Source organism: Schistocerca piceifrons, chromosome 3 (assembly GCF_021461385.2).
Source record: "Schistocerca piceifrons isolate TAMUIC-IGC-003096 chromosome 3, iqSchPice1.1, whole genome shotgun sequence".
NCBI classification, from domain to species: domain Eukaryota; kingdom Metazoa; phylum Arthropoda; class Insecta; order Orthoptera; family Acrididae; genus Schistocerca; species Schistocerca piceifrons.
The window spans coordinates 256,866,804-256,894,214 of NC_060140.1; positions in this window are offsets into that span (position 1 = coordinate 256,866,804).

The window sequence follows — 27,411 nt, forward strand, 5'->3', positions numbered from 1 at the left end:
GGTTCGTTAGGTTTAATTAGTTCTAAGTTCTAGGCGACTGATGACCTAAGAAGTTAAGTCGCATAGTGCTCAGAGCCATTTGGGACCGGTGACCTCGTTGTTTGGTCCCCTCCTCCAAATCAACCAACCAACCAACAAAAACACTTTCAACTCTTCTGAGTTTGTGTTGGTGTTCTTTTATGGGGACAGCGCTATTCATAACCCGAACGAACAATTCGTCTCTTGTGTGTACTTGTTCTTTGTCTTCTTCAACTTCCAACTATCCCTGGAGGCAAAAATCGAACGCGGTAACTTTAGGAAATTTTGGTAGCCAAGAAAAGTGAGCATTCTCCCGATCCACCTTCCGAGGGTTATTAGGCTTAAATGAGGTGTAAACTGACAACTAGAACTTGCAGGGAATGTGTGCTGGGAGAACATACCCAACCTTGTACCCAAAGGAAACTCTTCCAATAATGCTGGAAGTTTGTTTTCAATGAAGTCTAGATTTCAGGCGAATTGTCTTCCAACAGACCAATTAACTGATTATGTATCATACCACGACACACATTCACTAAGAAACGTTCCTGAAAATGTCTCCACAAAGACATGTGGGGTTTAGTCGGGTCACCGATGTTGGTTACGAGTGTTATTGATATCTTCACGAGTGAAAGTAGCTTCGTAAGCAAACAGTAGACCTATTAATGTGATTAGTCATAGTTTAGCTATTGGCGAATGACAAAATTGGAACAGTCTACTTTCATCTCCTTCTCAAATGCGTTGTTTCCTTTGCAGGTTATAATGATAGAGGTGTGAATACATAATGTCCGCCATATTCTTGCATGTGGAACGCTGACACGTGTAAAAATTCTACAATGCCTGTTGAAGACTACATGCTAACCAATCAATAATGTCCTCTACTGTACCCACGCTGTTAATTTGCACGTTGAGATGAAAAATGGCTGCTGGATGTTGCACTGGACTCTCACAATGTAGTGAAGACACGAATGAACAATCTTGGATTTCGTACTCTGAGATCAGGTAATCGTCTACCGTATAAGCACAATCTTTTACAAAGCCGTTGACAAATTCCATGTCAGCATATTAATAATTTGCTTGGCGTGCTTAAACAATACAGTAGAGTTGGACAACAAAACTCAATGACTGTCGAAAAATACAGTTATGTAAACTCAAGCACAACTTTGTAACTTGACCTTCAAAACAATAATGATAACCAATAAACGAAGTTGTAGCTACTGGAGCACCAACAGGTAAAATGAAAACTTATATTTGTAACCAGCTGTACCTCTGTAATCAATAAAATGGGAGAAATGTTATACGGCATGTGTCATTCGAATTATTCTATCCTAGCACAGCCTAAAATATTGCCCGCCCCCGGTATTTGAGTGGTCAGCGCGACAGAATGTCAACTCTAAGGGCCTGGGTTCGATTCCCGGCTGAGTCAGAGATTTTCTCCGCTCGGGGACTGGGTGTTATGTTGTCCTAATCATCATCATTTCATCCCCATCGACTCGCAAGTCGCCGAAGTGGCGTCAAATCTAAAGACTTGCACTCGGCGAACGGTCTACCCGACTGGAGACCCTAGTCACACGACATTTATTTATCCTAAAATATTTACTGATCCTCTTGAAACATGCTGTATGTCATTAGATGATTTTACCACTTTAGCACGTAATGACTGAAACTAAACACCGAACGAAAAACGCAGCAGTTAAGACGCTTGTTGTATTCGGACTGTCTGGCTACTACAGACGTTTCTTCACGATTTATATCATCTCAGGGAAATACCGGGATTTTTACTTCTAAAATACTTCTCGGATTTCCTTTTTCACCTAGTGTTTCATCTGTAACGACTGGGCAGTTGGCATGACAAATTGTAATCTCACATCCTCGAAGCTGAGGGATAATTTGAAATTCGTGGCTAGTCCATTAATTACAGGAAAACGCAGGTTAAGAACAACGACATTGCTTCCTTGTACTGTATGACAAGTGAAAATGGTTCTTTCAAGTAGATGAGACAGTTTGTATTCATTTTCTTTGTTGCAAATCATACATTACATTGTTTAACCTACACCTCTATGCTCGGTTGTACAGTATCAGAAAAATCAGTGAGCGGGATCAGCGATCCATTTCAGTAGTACAATCACCTCTTCCGATAAGCCAAGGTTATGCACGGCACTCGCATCATATGCCAAGCACCGGGTTAGAGGCCTGTCGTGACCCGCTGTCCATAACGCCTCTCGCCCTCCTGTCTGTCACTGCCCGAAATACGGCTTCGGGGAAGAGCCTGCGGCAGCTGACGTCACGCCCCGACTGAGGGCCTTTCTTGCACACGCCCGCTTTGATTATATTACTTTCCCGCCGACAGCAGAAGAACGCCCTCTGGAATTAAATCACCAGCTGTCAGCGGCGATTAGTGGGCAGCCGCCGCATTGCCAGGGACGGATAGTTCTGCCTCCACCAGCTTTCCACGCTCTGGGTACCAGCTGCTCCGCTGTAGTTTACGGGCACCAAGCGCCAAGTAGAACATCAAGATGGCGAACGTATACTGGGAGATTTTAAGTTATGAGCTCTACTAGCTACTGAAATATTCCACGTGTAGGAAGATTACTTTGTAGCACGTACAGGCATGGGCGCTTGCATAAATTTAACCAAGAGGTGGGAGGGGTGAGTTCTAAAACTGCCATTTTTTATGTTACTAATTGGTGAATCTGAAGACGTGTCGTGCCCGAAGAATCAAACTTATCAAGATGTATACAAAACATCCAGACCTTGGGTAGTTATCCACTCAATACATTTTCGAACATCGCTTACTCTGAAACCTTAGTGGTGAGCACATTTCAGTAACATATGGATAGCACATTTTTTTATATTGTCAAGGTTTTTTCTCTTAATTATATGAAATAATCTCCTCATATTATTTTATCAACAGTATCGAACGAGTTAAGGGACGACGAATGAGAAAATATTCGGGTACACATGTGCTAATGTAGCTTTCACTGGTTGAAAGATAACTGAATCAAATTTTGGAAATGTTGTCATTATGTTACTGGCTATAATGTAGATTTTTTTCATTTTTTTGTCAGATAGTTTGATCAGGCCGTTGCTGGATAACTTTGGAACACAAACTATCAATGAGGAACAGTTTCTCAAAAGTTACTTCACGTGTCGCTTTCAAAATTTGGAAGGTTTTTCCTAGTAATTAGATAAATAAATGTATTTACCAGCTTTTTAATGTTATACTTAGAACTATCGCAACAAATTTTTATGTTTATGTGTATGATGCACAGTAATTTTTATTTCACAAAAAATTTAATAAATTTGATGGTAGCACATTGAGAAAAATTTTGTACCACAGCGAGTTGTGTCACAGTATTTACAAAAACTGTAGCAAATTTCACCCTTTTATCTGCAATGGTTCAGCCAAAAATGTTCCTCATGTACTGAAAAATGAAAGTTGTGGAAGTACAGAAAAAAAGTTTTATTAGCATTTATGCCAGAAAAAGCACCTTAATGTTAGCCGTAACCATACATTTGGTCTTTTTGGTTTTCATGGCGCTATTTTCTTCTAGTTTGATCCTTTTGCCGTGCCTTTCCGGCAATATACGAGTACTTCATTGACTTTTGAGAACTAGCAACACGCATATCATCAGTCTTCTTCAACAGGTTTCCAGTGATGCAATCTGCATCAAATCCTAGTTTCATAATGGTCCTGATTCTTCCAGTGTCGTAATCGTTTAACGCCAGGCAACCATCATATGAGGAAATTTTAACAACAGCAAATGAGAAAAATGTTGTTGTTGGGGTCTCTTCTAAATGTGGTTATTGAAACTGTAGTTCGGATTTTTCCTTCCACCATGTTTGCATTCTTTTTAATAGATCGTAATTAATCGCTCGTAAGTAGACTCACAGCCTTCTATACACTACGGATATCTTCTCTGACCGTAGGAAATAATAAAATATCGCTAAGGACAGAGTCATGTAGGAAGTTGCATTGATTGAAACAAGATGGCTTTTACAACATTTGTAGCACGAATTAAACTTTGAAAACTGGAAACAATATTTTTAACGTACTATAGGACAAATTGGTAGCAAAAAGATTTCATCATTTTTGACAGTTTTACATACATCACCCCTCAAGAAATAAAAAAAAATCGCAAAAGATATTAATATTCATAAGTCAACAATGTTAAGTTGTACTGAAAATTAAAAACCACCAGTGGGAAAAAGAAAACGACGGAGAAGATCGCATAGCCAATAAAAAATTACTTTGGTTTAAATTCTGGAGAAAGAGGAAGTTAATTTTAAAGACTGCATACACAATTTTGATGCTATGTATAACACTCTGATTGCAAAAATTCACATCTGCTCTTGTTAATGTATGTATCGTGTTATTTTCCTGCCTTCCATTTCTTACATACATTACCATAATTAATGTTCAACCATACGCGTTTTGAAAGCTGAATTTTCTGGGGTGTTTGGGTAACCAGATGTGGGTAATCTCGTGAATGCAAAACCTGATGTTTAGAAGAAGTAATTTCTAGAAATTAATTGTCAGTACTCAAAACAATTAATTGTTTGTACTCAAGATTCCAGCAAGGGGCAAGTCGCCCCTATTTTCCCCATTCCTCCCTCAGGGGATACCTGTAGTTCAGCGTGGGCTCTATGGCTGCCAAAGCCTTCACTGCTCTAAGACAGGAGGACGGTTTATGATAAAAATAATAATCAAACGACAGTGAAATTCAGAATTTTAAAAAGAAAATCTAATGAAATAAAATATGAACTGTAATTTCGATGGAATGAATGGAAGAATTTAAAGAATTTTTCGGGATGCATCAAACCAAAAATGTATATATGGGAGAGAGAAAAATAGTAGATTTGTCAGTATATGTCGAGAGCAGCGGAGATCGAAGAAAAATTGTTGTGTTATTCTAAATACCTTTACAGACTGAGTGGGAGTACACTAAGAAGTATTTCTGCGAAAAGATATGAACAATAGCTTGCGTCAAGCAAACAAACAATACATGTAGAGAAACAATACCAAAGAATCAGAACCAACATATAACTGTACTACCATGTAAAAACAAGTTATAGTTTAAAGTTGTTACCAAAAATCTCGGAAACGTCTTGACCGATTTACTTCAGATTTTTACACCATACTACAAAAAACGTTCGGACGGACTTGGGCTACACTTTTTTAAATTTGTATGTTATGTGAATATAGTGTACATACTACATAAAAAAGAAATGTTTTTAGCATAAATCTTGTAAAGTTCTTTTTTAATTTAGTTCAGATTTTTACGTGATGCTCTAATGTACTTTATGATGGACATAGGCTACATATTTTTAATATATATTGTTCATAAATGTGTATATAATGCATAAAGGGGAAATGTTAGCCAAAATCTAAAAAGTTCTTGTCCGATTTATGTCAGATTTTTACACAATATTCCAATAAATGTTCAGGCTGACATAGGCTACATTATTAATATATGTTGTATAGAAAAATATGTGTAGTACTTAAAGGGTAAACATTGCTAGCAAAAATCTCTTGACCGTTTTACCTTCTATTTTTCCATGATGCTCTACTATAATATAGACATGGGCTATATTTTTTTTAAAACGGCAATATTCAGATTTTCTGTTAAAACTGACTGCGAGAAAGAAAGTGCTGTGCTGTGAAAATGTTTGTTCCGTTTTCTTTCTCGGAGTTAGTTTTGACTTAGATATGAGGGCAAATTGTTCCTTCAACATATATTATTTCTCCCTGTACATAATTTTAAACAAAAACTATATACGCAAGCGATGGTATGCTGTTTCGTTTTCTTCGTTGCAGTCAGTTTTAAGAAGAAAAAGGAATATTGTATTTATAGCTTATCGACTTATAATTAGAATACTACTGTACTGTGGAATCTGAATTACACGAAACTTTGCTGACATCCCCGTTCACAGATTAACACTACAGGAAGTTCTGTCATTGAAGCTATTATCCTTACACATTCAGCTGGACATGTAGCTCCTCTGCCCGTTATGATAATAGTCCCAACCGACTTCCCCATTCGTTTTAAGTGAGATATCATTGCAGTAACAATAAACAAGGCTCAAGATCAGAGACAGAGGGGAAGAGGAGACAGACAGAGAGGGGCAGAGAGAGGGAGGTGGAGAATATAGGCAGACAGAGGTAGAGCGAAGAAGAAGATGGACAGAGAGCGATGAAGAGGAGATGGAGAGAGACTGAGGAAGGGAGGAGGAGATGAACAGTGAGAGGAGAGAGGAGGAGGGGATGGACAAAAAGTGGGGGAAGAGAAGGAGATGGACAGAAAGTGGGTGGAGAATGAGATGAGACCTATATACAATTGCCATATATATTTAGCAATTGTGAACCATTATTAGGGTCGCTAGTTTTTTTTATAATGAGAGGATAGTGAAAACAGTAAGAAGCAAAGCAGGAAAAAGAGACATAGCAAACAGAATGGAAGAGTGTTGCAAAATAAGAAACAACAAACAAAGAAGTTGGAACAATATCCTGATTGGTCACAGACAAAATAATAGTAACGTCTAAATTGAAAGATAAATACAGAATTTGAAGAGAATATCCTTATCAACTCCGAAATTTGTTCAGAAGTTAAGGCCCTAAAGCGAAGAAGTAAAATGTTGTACATAAATTGGTGGTTACGAAAAATCTCACTGAGGTAACACTGAAACGCTTCCTAAGAGAATCCTATGACTACTTCATAAGGGAGGGGAGGGGGTTAGGGGTGGACCTGAACAGTAAGCGTATTATTTGGTGCATTTGTATCACCTTTTGGAAGATGTGGTCAGTATTGAGTCCCGAAATGAGTGGCAAGTGGGAAACAAAGCCTTGATTTGAAGCTCATTGGCGAAAACTACAGGAGTCACTGCTAGCGTGTCTTGTAATGGTAATATATTTATTTATTTATTTAACCTGATCAGATTAGGGCCATCAGGCCCTCTCTTACATCGGACCAGTGTTCCACACATGCAGCATTTCACACATCAGAGTTAAATCATGACCATAGTTTAAATGAGAAAATTAGCTTACTCTAGTGACAATATGAATAAAGAGTAGTGACGAAGACCTAATAAAGTAAATGCGGCAGTATTTTTGCAACAGGTGCTATACATACAGATTATGATAAAAGCAATAATAATAACAGTAAAAAAATCAAATAATAATTATAAACATGATTAAGATCTAATAAAGTAAATGCTGGCAGTATTTTTACAACAGGTGCTATACATACAGATTATGATAAAAGCAAGAATAATAACAGTAAAAAAAAATCAAATAATAATGACAAACATGAGAAAGATTGGCAATAGTAATGAAGGTTTGTGCAGATGTACATTAATATCTTGGTGTGTAAAGGAGACGTTTACTAGTATAGCGAGTTTTGGGGAAGGGAGATTTAAGGAGGGGGAAAGAGGGAAGTAATGAGGTGAAGTGCATTCATGTACAGAGGAAGGCATTACTGTTGCTTAAGTAGATACGTCATTAACTGTTTTTTGAAGCCGGGCATGTTTTTCAGTTCTCTAACATAACGAGGGAGGTTATTCCAGAGTCGGGTTCCCGCTACCGTAAAGGACTTGGAGAAGGTGACTGAGCGATGCAGTGGAACGGAGAGGATTTTATTATAATGGGAACGTGTGTTTCTGTCATGTTGTTCCGACATGAGCGTTACGGACGAGGAGAGATGTGAGGGACAGTGTACATTTATAAGGCAGGAGATGAGACAGAGTGTATGGAAATCTCTGCGTTTGTCTGCACGCAGCCAGGACAATTTTGCATATGCTGGTGAAATGTGATCAAAAAGTCGAACGTCACAGATATATCGGACGCAGGCATTCATGACCAGTTCTAGACGTCGGGAATTTTCCTGAGAGAGGCCTTGTAGGATAATATCGCTGTAGTCAATGATTGGGAGTATAAGCGTTTGTACTAATTTCTTTTTCAGATCGAAAGGGAAGAGTTTTTTATATTTTTGTAGGACATGAAGGGATGCTGATGCTTTTTTGCACACTGCAATTACGTGCTCTGTCCAATTTGATTTTCATCTATTACACAGCTCTACAAAATAAAATTTTTTTTTCGTTGCCAGGGAAGTTTGAACGAAAATGGGATATTGTTATGATACTCATTCCGAGTATATTTGTACTTTTTCCAAATTGGCTCTGGTTTTTGAGATATAGGTTATTTGTGGAAATGAGAGTTTCATGTGGATAATATCGACTGCAGGGTCCATATATGGTGTAATGTATTTGCTACCTGTTTTTTAATTAGTGATATTGTACTATCTTTATTAAACAATTGTGCTCAGGAAGTGCATCTGTGTGGTTGAGGATTACATCATGCAAACATCACACTGTCAGCATGTGTTCAGTCCTGTTGTGCGGTGCGTGTGTTGAAGATATTGAGCCGGCCGCGGTGGTCTCGCGGTTCTAGGCGCGCAGTCCGGAACCGTGGGACTGCTACGGTCGCAGGTTCGAATCCTGCCTCGGGCATGGATGTGTGTGATGTCCTTAGGTTAGTTAGGTTTAAGTAGTTCTAAGTTCTAGGGGACTAATGACCACAGCAGTTGAGTCCCATAGTGCTCAGAGCCATTTGAACCATTTGAAGATATTGAGGGTTGTGCAGATTTGAATTCGGCGGTACTCGACATTCATTTGTTGGCCGAGGTAATCCCCGCAACAGTCGATAGGTAGCTTTCAGTGTAAACAAGAAAAATGGCGATGGTCGAAAGTCACACACATGTGCAGTGCAGCTTCAAGGAGATAGAACCTTTTCATCGTGACGTAGCAAATAAGAGGTGAGTATTCATTTCACACAAAACAATTAATGATGTTTGTTGGATGTGATTGACATGCAAATACAAGAAAGTTCTGCATAATATGTAGTATTTGTGCAATTTTGTTTTATGAAAACATAAGTTCTTCACGCCGTCTTTGCGTGAACCATCCAGATGAGTTCTGCTACATTTGTGGCGAATACGTTCTTCAAAAGAACAGGAAGAATATCACTCCTTTTGTGAAGGAAGCGTATCTGGCATATTTCGGAATTAAACTTGGAGATCAAGACAAGGCGTGGGCACCCCATAAAGTTTGTAAATGCTGTGTGGAGTGCTTATGGCAGTGGACAAAACGAAAAAGGAAAACCTTAAACTTCGGAGTGCCTATGGTATGGCGAGAGCAGAAGAACCATACAGATGATTGCTATTTTTGCATTGTTAATGTGAAAGGTTTTAATAGGTTCAAAAAACGAAAGTGGGAATATCCCGATTTGGAGTCAACAAGAAGACCGGTGGTGCACAGCAACGATGTTCCTGTACCAACCTTCACAACATTACCCACGCTAACATCATCAGATGACGATGTGCACGGCGAGGAATGTACAAGTAGTGGCTCGGAATACGAAGGACGTGAGACACAACCCCAGCAGTTCGACCAGAAGGAGCTCAGTGACTTGATACGAGAACTCAATCTTTCAAAGCAAGCATCAGAACTCTTAGCATCCAGGCTTAAGGAAAAGAACTGTCTTCATCCAAGTGTTAAAATAACAGCTTACCGGACGAGAGAAGAAAACCTTCTTCCATACTTCAACCAAGAAGAGGTTATAGTGTATTGCAGCAATATACCTGGACTTTTACTTGAATTGGGGCTGCCGGAATATAGACCAGAGGACTGGCGTCTCTTCATAGACAGTTCCACTAGAAGTTTAAAATGTGTTCTCCTACACAATGGCAATCGTTACGCATCTATTCCAATTGCCCACTCAACAAAACTTTGTGAAGCATATACTAACATCAAGATGGTTCTGCAGAAAATTCAGTATATGCAGCACCAGTGGTTGATTTGTGTTGATTTGAAAATGGTGAACTTCTTGCTTGGACAACAAAGTGGATACACAAAGCACCCATGTTTTATCTGCATGTGGGATAGTAGGGCAAAGCACGAACATTGGAAGCAGAAAACATGGTCTCCAAGGGAACATATGGCTGTTGGTGAAGCAAACATCATTAATGAACCTCTGGTTAGTAGGGACAACATTGTTCTTCCACCATTACATATTAAGTTAGGACTAATGAAGCAATTCACCAAAGCTTTAGACAGAAATGGTAATTGCTTCACATACATCTGCAATACGTTCCTTGGACTCAGTAGTGAAAAACTTAAGGCAGGAATATTTGATGGTCCTCAAATTCGCAGGCTCATCAACGATACCAATTTTACAAGTGTCATGACTGTCACTGAAGCATCGGCCTGGAACAGTTTTGTCGCTGTTGTAAAATGTTTTTTGGGCAATCATAAAGCTCCCAATTACGAGGAACTGGTCAAAAACATGCTCACTAACTTTCAAAACTTAGGAGCTAACATGAGCATAAAATTGCACTTCCTTCACAGCCACTTGGATCGATTTCCTCGTAATCTAGGTGATTTCAGTGAGGAACAAGGAGAGCGGTTCCATCAAGATATGAAAGGAATAGAGGAAAGATATAAAGGAAGATGGAACAGGCATATGATGGCAGATTATTGCTGGAATCTGCAACGTGACTGTTCTGAAGAGACCTATAAAAGGATAGCGTGCAGGAAGCGGTTCGTCATGGACGGAAAATGATATACTTATAGAGAAACTTTTCAATTATGTTTTATACGTGGACAAATGCCTATCAGGTTTTCATAGAAGCTATTTATAAAGATTATTTTCTTTTTTCATTGTAGTTTGTAGCGCTCGAGTTCAGTATTAGCAATTTTTTCTAATTTTTTGAATAAATCATGCATTATCTCAAAAACTAGAGCCAAACTGCATAAATGGTTGCTATATTCGTCCTCAGCACCACTAACCCATCCTAAAGCCACTCAAATATCCTTGGCAAGAAAATGAGTGTTGACCAGTGTTATTACTCCCAAACTCTTTGCTGAGGGAGAGAAGTTAATATTTGTTCCATTTAGGATAAGAGGTGGTACGGATTCCCGATGTTTTGGGCTAATGAGCTTAGAGTGACTAACAAGTACCGCTTGGGTTTTAGATAGGTTTATTCTTAGGCCTATGTGCTGTGCCCATTTTGACAGTGCATCGAGGTCAGTATTGAAATTTTCAATAGCTTTCTTGAGATTGCTTGGTTTCGCACTTAGATATAACTGAAGGTCATCAGCATACATATGGTATTTGCAAGAGGTCAGAACTGATGACACATCATTGACATATAGAGAGAAGAGTATAGGACCTAATACTGAGCCTTGGGGAACGCCTGACACTACCTGCCGCCATTGTGATTTTATATTCCCAGACAGGACGCGTTGCTGACGAGACGTCATGTATGAGCGAAACCGTTGCACTGCACTTGGTGAGAAATTTAAACCGCTAAGTTTGGCTAGTAAGATGTCGAAGTCGACAGTATCCAATGCTTTGCTGAAATCTAAGAAGCAAATGATAGTCACTTCTTGTCTGTCCATCGCAAGTTTCAGGTCAGCTGTCACCTTTATCAGAGCGGATGTTGTGCTTCGATGTTTACGGAAACCTGATTGGTATTCGCCTAGTAGGTTGTTAGTAGTTAGGTAGTTGGTGAGCTGGTCATGAACTATATATTCTAAGGCCTTTGATAGTGCAGGAAGAAGGCAGATGGGGCGGTAGTCAGAGGGTGCTGTGGCGATGTCCTTTTTAGGCCGTGGCTTAATTTGTCCCAGTTTCCAGTCCTCAGGGAAAACACTTGTGATTAATGAATCATTGAAAATATCTGTTATAGAGGGCAGTAGTTGGTTAATAATAAGTTTTACCATCTGGATAGTGATACCATCATGTCCAGTAGATGCTGATTTAATCCTCATTATGGCTTTCTTGACAGTACTGCAAGTGACTTGCTGTAGATAGAATTTTTCTTTGCTACAGTCGTTCATCCCCATGAAGTAATCAATGATTCTCTGTTTTTTTTGCGGTTCAATTTTGGTTATAGGTAATGTGAAGAATCGGTTTAGTTCTTCAGCTGGGACCATGGGATTTTCTGCTACTTTTATTTTGCCTAAACCAAGACTACGGAGATTTTCCCACAGGATAGCTGATCTACATCTATTGTCAGCTAATGTACGGGCATGTCTGAGCTTAGCGTTTCTCACCGCTTGACTGACTTTGTTTCGTTTCTGCTTGTATACAGCAAGATTTTCAGGTGTAGGGTGTATCTTGTATGCTCGATGTGCACATCTCTGAGATTCATGAGCTGTTTTAGTTCATCAGTCAGCCAAGGCGCAGGTTGCCTTTTTACTTTTCTGGTCTTTATTGGAGCATATTTGTCATATAGTTGAGTAATTTTGTCAGTGAAATCCTGGAGTTTGTCGTTTATGTCCATGAAGGGAGTAGAGGTCATCCCCCAAACTATTTTTTGTGCCTCAGTTTCGAGTTCAGGCAAATTTATGCGTTTGAGGGCTCGGTATGTAGATAGTTTTTGTTTCTTTTTAGGGCATTCTAGTGAACACGTCATGGAAATGATGTCATGGGCAGACATGCCAGGCGCAGATATTTGAGAGGTGCGGATTATTCTGTTCGGAGATTTCGTTGCGAATATATCTATGAAAGTGTGACTGGTAGTCATGTGATGAGTAGGTGCCAGCTGAAGTAGCGTCATATTTCAGGAAGAAAGCATCCTCTTAAATTTCCCAGTGGATGCACTATTGCACAGAAAATTAATGTTAGTGTCACCTGCTATAATTACATGTTCATATGACGATTCATACAAACAGTGCTTCTCGAGTAGCAGATTAGAACATTTCTGAGATAAACAATATCTTTGACTCACTTCTCCTTTGTTGACAAAGCTGGAGGCTATGAAGCAAAGAAATGTCTGGGACACTTCCTAGAGGTGGTTAACATTACCGAAACGAGGAAAATGAAATATTTTATGTCACGTGATGTGAAGCAGTGGGACGTTTATAGTTACACAGGAACGATTCAATGGAAGCCACGTCATGTCAGAAGGAAAACAGTAAGTAACGAACTAAACCGAGACGATTTCTGAGCTATTACGTATCGCCACTGATAACGGATGTCGTCCGTGATCCTCATCGTTCGCTCAACGCTTACGTACGAGCAAAGAAAGTGGCAGATGAGACGATTGGTACTCGTTTTTTGAGGAAGTATTCCAGTATTTATACACATTTTTAATTACTAAAGGGCTAAAGCGTTCACTCAGATCTATTTGCATGTTGCCTATCTAGCGATTTTCAGAGGCAACGAAAAAATTTGCTTTTCGATACTTCACATAATTGTTGAATGAATTTAAACATTTGAAATGGTGTCGCGATCTATTCATTAAGAGATATATCCTTACGTTAAAAGTTTGACAAAGTAAGACAAGTATTAAAGTTAGAAACTGTGTACCATACATGTCTTGAGGCAGCGCAACTCACGGAACACGAATTATCCAGGAAACATTCATCCTGTAGTTGAGAATGAGATCACTTAATGACTTTCAAAAACGAAACTTAACATGTAATTCTAGGCCATTTCCAAACTTTTAGTCAATGATATCCCACCCCACCCTCCACAAAGTAATAAAAGCAAAAATGTTTACCATTTACTACATTTTCACTGTTGATGTAGCAATGCTTCCGCATCAGGAATGAGATTTTACTTTATTACTTCTTTAGTACTAACTCAGTTCGGAATACAAATACCACTGAATGTATCAGCAGAATATCATCGTACGACACATAATTAAGTAGATTTGGCATCGTAAACATTGAGATGGGTGGCAAACTAGCTTTTCTTAAAAAGGAGCGAAAATTACACAGACTACATTTATCAAGCGGTTAATCAGAAATTAATACAACAAGCGTTTTGCATCTTCCCCCGTGAATATTTTACACGCTTAATGTCAAATACACTACTGGCCATTAAAATTGGACAAATATATTATACTAGAAATGACATGTGATTACATTTTCATGCAATTTGGGTGCATAGATCCTGAGAAATCAGTACCCAGAACAACCACCTCTGGCCGTAATAACGGCCTTGATACGCCTGGGCATTGAGTCAAACAGAGCTTGGATGGCGTGTACAGGTACAGCTGCCCATGCAGCTTCAACACGTTACCACAGATCAACAAGAGTAGTGACTGCTGTATTGTGACGAGCCAGTTGCTCGGCCACCATTGACCAGACGTTTTCAATTGATGAGAGATCTGGAGAATGTGCTGGCCAGGGCAGCAGTCCAACATTTTCTGTATCCAGAAAGGCACGTACAGGACCTGCAACATGCGGTCGTGCTATATCCTACTGAAATGTAGGGTTTCGCAGGGATAGAATGAAGGGTAGAGCCACGGGTCGTAACACATCTGAAATGTAACGTCCACTGTTAAAAGTGCCGTCAATGCGAACAAGAGGTGACCGAGACGTGTAACCAATGGCACACCATTCCGCCACGCCGGGTGATACGCCAGTATGGTGATGACGAATACATGCTTCCAATGTACGTTCACCGCGATGTCGCCAAACACGGATGCGACCATCATGCTGCTGTAAACAGAACCTGGATTCATCCGAAAAAATGAAGTTTTGCCATTCGTGCACCCAGGTTCGTCGCTGAGTACACAATCGCAGGCGCTCCTGTCTGTGATGCGGCGTCAAGGGTAACCGCAGCCATGGTCTCCGAGGTGATAGTCCATGCTGCTGCAAACGTCGTCGAACTCTTCGTGCAGTCTTGCAAACGTCCCCATCTGTTGACTCAGGGATCGAGATGTGGCTGCACGATCCGTTACAGCCATGCGGATAAGATGCCTGTCATCTCGACTGCTAGTGATACGTGGCCGTTTGGATCCTCCTGAACCCACGGATTCCATATTCTGCTAACAGTCATTGGGTCTTGACCAACGCGAGCAACAATGTCGCGATACGATAAACCGCAATCGCGATAGGCTACAATCTGACCTTTATCAAAGTCGGAAACGTGATGGTAGGCATTTCTCCCCCTTACACGAGGTATCACAACAACGTTTCACCAGATAATGCCGGTCAACTTTTGTTTGTGTATGAGAAATCGATTGGAAACTTTCCTCATGTCAGCACGTTGTAGGTGTCGCCACCAGCGCCAACCTTGTGTGAATGCTCTGAAAAGCTAATCATTTGCATATCACAGCATCTTCTTTCTGTCGGTTAAATTTCGCGTCTGTAGTACGTCATCTTCATGGTGTAGCTATTTTAATGGCCAGTAGTGTATTTAACACATTGACTCTACTGTAAAGTAATCAGCCGTTTGCAGCTGTTTTATACTTTGAAGTTCTACTCTTTGAAGAACATGGGGTGGAAGGTTACTGGTAATGTAAGTGAACAACATAAAACTGTGCAGAACGTTATGTTAACTTAGGTGTTGCTGATATCGGTTGGGTCAAACTGCGACATCCGCTGCCGATTTGGCAGATGTGAGCAATTATTCTGCACGACTTCTATTGTAGATATGTTTATAGAGATACGTATGCGTTTACAGCGAAATAGCTCAAAACTGTGTATTGTTAGTAACAAGGTCTCCTCCTGCGCAGCACTCGTGAATACATGCGTCTCTATCCGCGACATATTCCTCTTCAGCAGTGGTGTGGTTCCCCTGATACGTCAGAGTTCTGCTGCCACTGCAAAAAACCTGTTTCATAATCAGAGCTCTGACGTACGAAATCTACGGTTGCTGCATAAATAGAGAGGAAACGCTAATTGATCACGGACGGCCACAAGTGGATAATCACACGTTACTTCGTTCCTTTACCTCCGTACGTCATTTCTTCGTCTTAGGTCGTCTCGAGAAAGCGTGAAAATAAAGATGAAGAAGAGTAGCATGCTTTGACTCATTCTTTTATCGCTACTTTAATTATACCGCTCCATAATCATTGGCATATGCCCTTGTTTGTAAAAACTAGAGCCCCATCAAAAATCACCAGAAATGGTCTAAAATTACTACCGGATGATTAAACGTTTCCACGTCTACGAGCGTACTAAGCAAATCACAGTGAATTTAGTTGCCAAGGGTACGTTCTGTTAAGTCATTTACGTAACTGCTCTTTCCGCCCTGTTCCAGTATGGGAAGAGAGATAATATACATGTTTGCCTGTGTGCTGTAATTACGCTACCTTCATATTTGGGATCGCTACGGACATTACATGCAGTCCATTAAGTCTGCCAGCAGTCAATTCTACTTGATCGTCAATCTATAATGTATCTAGATTTCTAGGGAAGTTAGAAATAGTAGGTGACTTACTTAATGAGAGGTGTGGATAGCAACTGAACAGCAACCCGTTAGAACAATGGATTTCATTCGTAGCTGATAAGCGAAGCAAGAAACTATGGAAATGAATTTTACGGATTTGTCCAACTCCTAATATAAGTTATAGATCACATGTGACTGAACTCGAAGTTGGGAGCTATTTATGCTACATCTTGTACAAAGTATATTGTGTGGATATAGGCACGGCAACAGTCATTCCTGCCAGGAAAGATAGTGATCGCATTTGTCATGCTGTGCCCCAGTGGACACCAATGAAACAAGAAACTCACACTGCAGGAGTTACTGAAATAATGTTTCATAGAGCTGTAACTTCTCGTTCATAGCAGTCAATGTTCACTGTCTCAGCATAGGCGGTATGAGAAACGACACAGTAGTTTGTGGCAAAGGTTTCTTTTATTTCGTTTGCTGATTTCATTATCTTCACAGTATGACAGAACCAATTGCTTTAGAAGCTTCCAGTATAATGTTCCAGTTGATAGTATTTTATGCTTTTGTAATTTTTCACAAGTGCCGCTCCGTTTCTGTATCACGTATCAAACATTTGCTCGTTGAATTCACACCAGTACAATATAAGCTCCGGAAAGGCATTAATTACCTGTCTAATCAATCGTAATGTTGCTGCTGTCATGTTCCGTCGACAGTGACAAATATTTTTTATTTATATACAGGTCTTTTCACTTCTTATCTTCACCCTGCAGTATAAGAAATTCTATATGGGCCTTCTTAGTTCAGTAATGAATTTTCACTTTATATAGTTTTGACGACGGATAGCATTTTAGATATTCGTATGAAGAAATAGTTTGAGCGACTGATGTTGCATCACACAGTACCTCTCCTTTATAAAATTAATTTGTGCCTTATGGAATAAGAGTGTACTGTGACATTATAAAAACACCGTGTGGCAAACAATATAATCAAATACACTACGAGACAAAATAAAAGTGAAACGCCCAAGAACGGAGGAGGAAATGACATGAAACTTCACAGTTTGAGTTCAGCGATTACAGTTTCGGGTCAAGTTTACAAAGAACGTGACAGTGTCAACTCACTTACCAGTATGATACTGCACACCCTCTAGTCTGGATGCATTGGTTCGTTTGGGAAGGGTGCCAGAAGCTGTTGTACCCTCTCCAGAGGCAAGATGGCCCACAACAGTCGTAAATGGACTACGATTTGCCACATACTGGCATTGTAATGGTGTTCATGTCCGACCTGGACCCACATAAATTCTATTTGGGTCAGATCTGGGCATATTCCAGGTCATGGGAGTACATCAACATCTTTCAGACAGTTCATAGAGACACATGTCATGTGTGGACGAGCATTATCTGGCTGAAAACTGCCACCACGATACTGTTGCATGAGGCGTAACACATGGATATCAAAAGGAACCTCTCCTAACGTCGTTTCCAAACTCACTGACAATGAACATCCAGCCGGCCTGTGTGGCCGTGCGGTTAAAGGCGCTGCAGTCTGTAACCGCAAGACCGCTACGGTCGCAGGTTCGAATCCTGCCTCGGGCATGGATGTTTGTGATGTCCTTAGGTTAGTTAGGTTTAACTAGTTTTAAGTTCTAGGGGACTAATGACCTCAGCAGTTGAGTCCCATAGTGCTCAGAGCCAACTATGATTTGTCAATGAACAGAGGGCGACTCCATATATTGACAGTCCATGAACCATAGGGGCACCGCTCCAAACACAGGCAGTTGTGTTGCAGCGTTGGCATCAGCCTACACACGGGATGGTAATTCTCTAGGTCAGCTTCTGCCAGCCTTCGACTACAGGTGCAGAATGACATAGAATGTTATAGGGAGTCCATTACTTGTTTTCGGATGGCAGGCACAGATGTGAACGGGTTGCAAAGTATTTGTTTTGTAAATAAAACCGCATTCTGTTGCTGCAACTGTGATTAATTCCTCCTAGATGGGTTTCGCCTGTTTTAGTGTAAGGCATCTTCAGAGAGTTACAATGTGTTTAGTGTATGATACAGCGATACTCACTTGTGGTGGTGAGACGTTGTCGACCGGAATGTTGAATGATGGATATGCCTGCCCTCACGTTCCTCTGCAGTCCAACACTGACCCATTGTCACATCCAAATACCCCACAAACGTGGATATTGCATAGTTCGACCTGTCAGCCAAATGGAGAGTCACAGAAAGGCTTCTTTCACTCTAAGGTGCTGACAATGGTGTCTCATATGGGCACAAAACATCTCTCTGCCCTTCACAGTGATTGTTACATGGCAGTTTTTTACAAAATTGTCCCATAACCTGTTTAATATTTCACTATCCAGATGTGACTAGTAAATCAACTCAGATCACTAACGCTGCTTCAAAACTGCAAGCCAATGATTGGAACTCTAATTAGCTCTTTCTCTTCTCCTTTTGGTACAGTAGATGAGTCTTGGAATGTGGTGCAGCTTGGGGCTTTTAGCTGGCAGGCAAGAGGCGAGAGTTGGTAGGGGAACTGCACAGGTCATAAAACTGTTTCTGCTGAAACCCAAAATCTCGGCCAGGTGAGCACAGGGATGATCGCTCTGCTGTCCAAACACAGCAGGAGCGAATAGCGATGATGTCCCAGCTCATTATAATGCTTTAGTGTGCACAAAGTGATCATAATTTCTTGTAGCAAAAGTAAGATCTGAGGGACAGGACAAAATACCATGCTGCTATCGTGTGCCCCACCATTAGGCCAAAAGGAGGCTAGTTGGAACTATTTTTCCAAAATTAAGTAATGAGATCTCCGATTGGCTCAGAGTGATTCTTTTGGTAGCGGGGGAGAGTTCCCACACTTGTGTTCTAGACACTTTCTCATTAGTAGTAACTAGATATCCGTTACATATTGGGGGACATTTTCTGCCCTCTACCCCGCTCCAAGGAAGAAATATACTTCATCAGTTAACCATTGCAGAATCTGTAAGAGTGGGGATTTTGTTAGTATTTTATTAAGTTATCGTTGGGCTGAACTCACAAGATCTGTTGCAATTGACCAGCGAGATTTCTATGCTGGCAGAACCAGCTAAGTTGTGTAGAGGAGAGTAGGAACACACTGTTTCTTATGACACTGACATAGTATGTATTCTCTTAGAGCTACCGAGTGAGACGTCTTCAACTTAGTGCAGAACTCAGATTGAGTCGAGTAGTAGGGACCGGGCGTCAGCTAATAGCAACTGTTTCTTGGGATCCACATGTTAGCTGTGTTGATTGTTTTGTGGGCATAAGCAGCAAAGCTTGCCAGGTGACTTGGCCTGCAGGGGTGGATGGTGGACGGGGTGGGATGGGAGGGGAAGGAGGACCTAATACGCAGTGATTTTTGCTTTAACCCAGTATAAAAATATTTTTATCCAAATAAGGCAAAAGTGTATCTGTTGCTGAAGGTAGTTTTTGGTAAACATTTCTGTTTCTGCACAAAAACACTGAAAAGAAAAGTGTCAGATCACATGATCATAAATTAACTATTTGCTTAAAATCTTCCGTTTTTTCTCATCTTATAGTCTTACAATATAGCTTGCCTTTAGTGATTATAGTTATTGTGACGTTTTGAAGTCAGAAAACCTACAGCACTTAAATTCAGAGGGCTTGAAGTGGAAAATGTGTTTGTTTTACGTTGAGTGGACTCTTATTTATACATATATGTTACTACACACAAAATGCAGAAATCATACCGAAATTGTTTTTAAGGGTGGATGGAGACCCACTCTACAGTGTGGAATAAATATAATTTATATATTTGGACTACATCACAATCAAAGCTATCCCTCTGCGCTGTGTCAAATTCATGTTTTGTATTTCTGTTTCTTACGCAGTTTGTCACATCAGTCACATATGCATTCTAAATTGGCATTACAGTTATAGTACACCGTAACAAAGTTAAATGAAACGAAATTGGCTGTTTGACATGTTAGCACAGAAGTAAAGTATTGTTCTGTCCATGTAAGTACTGTGAGTTCAAAAACGCAATCAACCCTTTTTTAAGCTTACTGTTATTTTATTGTAAGACAATTGTGTTCTTATAGTTGTGGGATCATAAAATTAATAGCTCTCATTTTAGTTTCTATAGTACTTTTATTAATATGAAGGCTGTTTTATTATATCCACAAACGTAGAAAGCTGAGAATTTGTGTAAATAATTAATCTTTGGTTTTAGTTGTTGAAGGGTGTGTTAGAATGCAATGAAAATTTTTTTCGGCTATAGGTATACTGAACTGGAATCTGTGAATCGTTCTGCAGCACTTTTTGATATCAAAGGGCCAACAAAAACTTAAGCATAGCTTCAGTAATAATTATAATTTGCCTACCCTTGATGTAACGCCTGCAGTAACACCCATAAAACAAGACATCATAAGACTTGGTACAACGAAAAACATTCCCATACCAGATGACTATAAACGAGTGAATTACCGGATCTCTTGGCTGAGAATAAACCACCTTCACGTCTATATGTTCTAGATAAACTGGAAAAAATATGGCCACAGCGTCCTCAGACTGCCATCATAGCACTGCCACTGAACTCATATGAGCTCTACTTAAGTGTTATGTGAAATGGAACAGCAAAAATTGTGCGTAGAAGTGGAAAGATTGTCAAAGGAAGCTACAAACCAAACTTGAAACGGATTGGCATAATGTTGTAAGCCACACGAAGCAAGTAATCTTTACAGCATCAGAAAAGGAATGTGTCGTGGAAAATAATATGTAACGACTTACCATTTCGTTAAATTCTGTCAGCAGTTCTAGTGACTATACAGAACCGATTGAAAGTGATTAAGCCGGCCAGGTTGGCCGAGCGGTTCTAGGCGCTACAGTCTGGAACCGCGCGACCGGTACGGTCGCAGGTTCGAATCCTGCTTCGGTCATGGATGTGTGTGATGTCCTTAGGTTAGTTAGGTTCAAGTAGTTCTAAGTCTAGGGGACTGATGACCTCAGAAGTTAACTCCCATAGTGCTCAGAGACATTTTTTTGAAAGTGATTCAGATATAACTGGCGTGCATCCGTAAGTAATATAGTGTGTCACCAAAAATTCTCTTTTGTTCACCTCTTACAATTTTCAGTTTGCTGGGATATCCATAGCTACGAGCATCACTGGCGAGTGAAGACTGTTTCGTCTTTCCACGAGACAAACACGGTAGTGCATTCTCAACTGTGCTTGTGAGTGGGCGTGTTTCATGCTTCATTCTTGGTCAATAAACAAAAAAATAAAAAGCACTACGTCTTCAGCATCACAAGTGGCCCATAGGGACCATCCCACCGCCGTGCCATCCTCAGATGACATTCCTATCGCCTGGTAATGATGATGATGTTTGGTTTGTGAGGCGCTCAACTGAGCGGTCATCAGCCCCCGTACAAAGTCCCAATTTTTACGCAGTCCAATTTTTTTTACAGAGTCCAGTCTAGCCAATGTCACGAATGACGATGATATTGAAATGATGAGGACAATACAAACTCCCAGTTCCCGGGCAGAGAAAATCCCCAACCCGGATTGTGTGGTAGTGCATTCTGTCAAAGATAATTTGTTACTTTGCCTCGCATGTGACTGAATAGTCGTTTTATCGCTGCTATTCGTATGTAACGTCTGATTACGGCATCTTGACGCATCATCATAAGTACAGAAGCAGCTGTCTCCCACAACTGTCCTCCCCAATACCTGCCAATCCGTTGACAACAGTCGGTAAGTAAATGACACGTTTCTTTTTTGGTGGGGGCGTAACTGTCGATTTATGAACATTGCATGGGGGCTTAATTGAATAAATGAAAATAATTTTTTTATTTTTCGTAGCTGTATGTCCGATTACGCTGTGTCTCGTAAACGGTTGGCCCTGACTAGTATTATTACGCAATCTGACTGCATAGAACAACAACAAAGAATGAAATGAAAATTTTCGTTAACGCAATTAATTAATTAAGTCCCTAGCAACTATAAAACCTACGAAACCAAAACACAAGTGTAATTGTTCTGTGTGTGGGAGTGTGATTCAACGTACACATCTGGCACGGTTCTTCTTCAACAAGACAAGAAATTTTAAATACCATTTCTACTGAAGTAATTAAAAAAAATAGAAATACTGTAATTGCGCAAGAAAACCAGAATTACACTCTAATACAAGAACACACGCCAGATGCTTTGTTGACTGAACCTGTAATGACGCATTATTTAGGACACTGAAATAATGAGAAAAAAAAGAAAAGTAGTTTGTTACCTTAATTTATATTGATGAAAAGCACTCTAATCATTACAATCTCTCCACACCGACTCGTTACTATCACATCTCAACCAGAACTCTCCAATATCACATCTCAGCAAGCACTGCCTACAAACACTCTCTGCTACGAGTTCTTAAGTACTGACTACCACGAGCTCTCCCCAAGCACTGTGGAGGCGGCTTAATAATACTCTCTGGCGCAGTGGCTCAGTGTAGCCACCTTTCATATGCCTCTCCTCCACAGGCCAGAATTTGATGGTATTTTTGCCAGCATTGGTGGTGAAAATACCACCAAATTCGTCCACAAAAATAAAAGATAATATTAATACCTAAATATCACAAAATTAGTTAAAATTTTGGCTTTGCACTGACCATTCAATAACCTAATATATGAAATACAGTAAGCAATACAACTTCTTTTCATACATGTGACTTTACATAAGAGCTCACACAATACACAAAAAATCAGTTTATACAAAAAAAAAAAAAAACACCAACAGGTGACATCTTTTCAGTAGAAGCAATCCATCAGTGGCACCCAGCAATGTTGAGTAGGTGCAGACAGCAAGGAGTAACATCATTTCAGTAGAAACAGTTCTAACAGTGGCACCCAGCAATGTTGAGTAGGTGCAGACACCGACAAGTGACATCATTTCCATAGAAGTAGCTCCATCTGTGCACCCAGTAATGTTGAGCAGGTGCAGAAACCAACAAGTGACATCATTTCAGCAGAAGCAGTTCATCAGTGGCACCTAGTAATGTTGAGCAGGTGCAGACGGCAACAAGTGACATTATCTCAGTAGAAACAGTTCCATCTGTGGCACCCAGCAATGTTGAGTAGGTACACACACCAACAAGTGACATTATTTCAGTATAAGCAGTTCCATTAGTGGCACCCAGTAATGTTGACAGGTGCAGACACCAACAAGTGACTTCTTTTCAGTAGAAGCAGTCTATCAGTGGCACCCAGCAATGTTGAGCAGGTGCAGACACCAACAAGTGACATTATTTTAGTAAAAACAGTTCCATCTGTGGCACCCAGTAATGTTGAGCAGGTGCAGACAGCAACAAGTGACATTATCTCAGTAGAAACAGTTCCATCTGTGGCACCCATCAATGTTGAGTGGGTACACACACCAACAAGTGACATTATTTCAGTATAAGCAGTTCCATTAGTGGCACCCAGTAATGTTGACAGGTGCAGACACCAACAAGTGACTTCTTTTCAGTAGAAGCAGTCTATCAGTGGCACCCAGCAATGTTGAGCGGGTGCAGACACCAACAAGTGACATTATTTTAGTAAAAACAGTTCCATCTGTGGCACCCAGTAGTGTTGAGCAGGTCCAGAGAGCAGTCCATAATATTCACTATCACTGATCACACTGTTCATCAGAGTTTATAAGCAGAAATTAAACATGTCCTAGTGGCACCAATCATGTAGAAAAAGTACAAGTAACAGTCCATAATATTCACTATCACTGATCACACAGTTCATCAGCAGAAATTAATCATTCCTGAGTGGCACCCATTATGTTGATAAGTGCAGGTAACAGTTCATAATATTCACCATCACTAATCAGACAGTTCAGGCATGAACAATAGTTTGAATGCACATACAAATGCTTTTACACTAAACATACAAATCATAACAAACACACAAATGATGTCAGATAATTGTCATATTAACTATTACAAATACTCAAATATCAGTAAACCTATAATATTTATGGGTGTCAGTGCAAGCCACTACAAACAAATAAAATAATATTTAGGAGATATGTGTGTAGGATTAGGAAAGGAAAACACACAAAACACACTCACCCATCTTTCATCCACATTAAGTACTACTGTGTAATTGAATAGTGTTAACTGTGTAAATGCAATTCTGTCAAAATTTGATGTTCATCATGTGTATCAAGTAGTAGTGGCAGCAATGTATAACAGTCAATAATAGTTAAGTCAACGTCATAGTCATCATGTCAAGACCAATGTTTGCCAAGCCATATCAAAATGTACGGTTGCTGAACAACTGTTAGTGAGCCAAGATATGCAATTACTTCCTCTCTCCAAAAAAAATGTATATACTGCTTAGTGATTTAACAAAGTGTGTGTAGACAATCTTCCTTCCACTTTAGTGTTCTAGTCTGCTATCTTCGTCCTCCTAGTGCCATATAGACCAACAAAAACATATGCACCTCACTTACTTTACCTCTTATCCACCAAACTCCAATAATCATCAGCATCACATAATCTCAATACTTCAATAATACCTCTTACGTCAATACATATAAATCTTATCATCAATATCATTTACCTTACCTTTTGTCCACAAAAACTCCAATAATCATCAACTTCATATAATCTCAATACCTCAATAATATCTCTTCAATACAACACATATAAACCTTATCGCCAATATCATTTCACTTAACAAGTACAGATAAATACTTATGCAAACCTCATCATCCTATACAATCCGAAGACACACTGTCAACACACAACCTCTGTGTAATCCATCTGACCCAAATCTTCTTCTCATTATGAATTATAAACAAAGAAATGCATACATGACCTCTAACAGACTTAGTTCGAATAACTCTCAGTAATTAAGTACGATTACGGAGTGTGAATGATCATAATATTTCACAGTGTGTACACCACTTCAAGAATTATGGCAAACAGAAGCAAACATGTGGAGTATTTCTTGTGTCAAGTGTCACTTCCTATTTCAATTGCTCACGAAAAATGCAGTGTAATAACTGTCAATGGTCTAAACCTAGTTACGGTATGTCATGTCGATAGCTTCCTTCCTATTAGCATAAATTTATACAGCTTTCATAAAACCTCCAGCTCATGTGACTTCTATGAAGTTTCTTGTACTAATGTCGTTCGTCGGATTATAGCAGTTCATTTTCTTATCTTAAAAAATATAAGGCACTGAGCGTAAGCAAAACATGCAATAGCGAGTAACTATACCAGTAGTGAACAGAATGTCAACAAGTGGATGCAGCACAATTCTTACAACGAGGCTCTGCCAAGCGAACAATCTGTAACCTATACCATAGTGTAACCTAAACTCTATGTTCATACACAGTATATCAGCATTTCTATATACCAAATTAAAGAGTAGTTATGACAACAAAACAGAAATGTGTAAATATGCAATCCATACGCATAGCAGTAAACATATATCTTACGTAATAAACAGGTCATTAGCATCATATCAGCATAAGCAAATAAATGTTCATATGTCATCTTAATAAGTAAACATGAAGGCGCAAGCAGATAAATCACAAAGTATAACTTACATACATATCAGCACAACTAATCAGGTGACAATTATAATTTAAATAAATAAGCACAGTTGGCACATAATTAAAAAATGTGACATCAGCGAAAAAGCAGTGCAGCTAAGCGATGCATAATATACACAAGTTACAACCCAGTTCATTAATAATCATTGTCAAAATCAGTTAACGTACGCAAGCACGTGGCTTCACAAGTAATTTCATAGAACATGAAATTAGCACAAAGTATGAATCACATAATCGCGAGCAGCAAATTACGTCTAAAGTACGTACCTAAGTGGAAATATGTTACCTGAAAAATGAACTCAATTAACAGTTACCTTTTTTTAGTTTATTAGTTTCTTCTTCGAAATTACATTCTTCCTGAAAATTTCTCGATAGCAAGTCGTCTTAACGTCGGACACGCACAGAATTTACCTGAAGTTCTTAAATATTTTATAGAACCGTATCCTGAAAAATACTGAATGTTAATAACATAATTCATCAAATCACTATAGCTTTATACTGAATTTAATCGGAGAAATTAAACTGTATATTTGTTTACGGCTGTCAGTGCATTCGCACTGAGCGCTCGATCAGCTGTAGGCGCGTGACGTAGGAAGTAATTGTTTTGCGGTCAACGACTGCCTTGTGCGGCGCGCAGACTTGACTGTTGCTTTGAGTATGTGCCGCCGCCAAAACACAGCGCGGTATCCTTGTACTCTCTGCGTGTTTACATGTAGCTGTTGGTTCCTCACAAGTATGTCATTCCACAAAAATTTTAACGTTAGATATATGATGTATTCCCTTAGAGCGTCGAGATTTAAGAGTTTCTACTTCAACAGTGTTATCATGAATGATTTTGCGAATTCTATATGGACCGTTATAAAGCAGAAAAAATTTGCGACACAAGCCCTTTCCTTTGTGAGACAAACGATGAGACTTAATTAACACCTTTAGACCAACTGAAAAAGTTTTTAAACGACCAGGACGTTTCGCTAATCTCTCTCTTCTAGCAGCCGCAGATGCAATATTTTGCAGAGCCAGGTTGACAACTTCAGAATGCCGCAGTTTCCGTGAAGGCAGAAAAGGAACGATTTCAGATATGCGATTTGTCGGTGCTTTGTTTTTTAATATCAGTATAGGCGGTAAAGAAGTTGAGTCATTAGGAAGTTCATTCAGAATGTTTTGAGAAATATGAAGATACTGATCCCACGTTCTGTGATTCTGATGACAATAAAGACGACACAATTTATTGATTTCCTTCATCCATCTCTCAGAAGCGTTGGATTGAGGGTGAAAAAGTGAATTGAAAATTGGTTTAATTTTACGACGCCGTAGAGTACGAAGCCAAATTTTAGAGCGAAACTGTGATCCATTATCTAATATAACCTTATCAACATGACCCACTTCTTCAAGAAAATGTTTGATGAAAGCGTTAGATACTGAACGAGCTGTTGCTTTGCGTAAAGGTGTAAAACACACATATTTTGATGTCAACTCCACTGCTACGAAAATGTACGCAAAACCATTAGTAGAATGAACCACTGGACCAAACAAATCGACTGCAGCCATGTCCTTTAATTTCGCTGGAATGATAGGAAACAACGGTGCTCTGTGAGAAATTGTTGGCGGCTTAGCCTTTTGACAT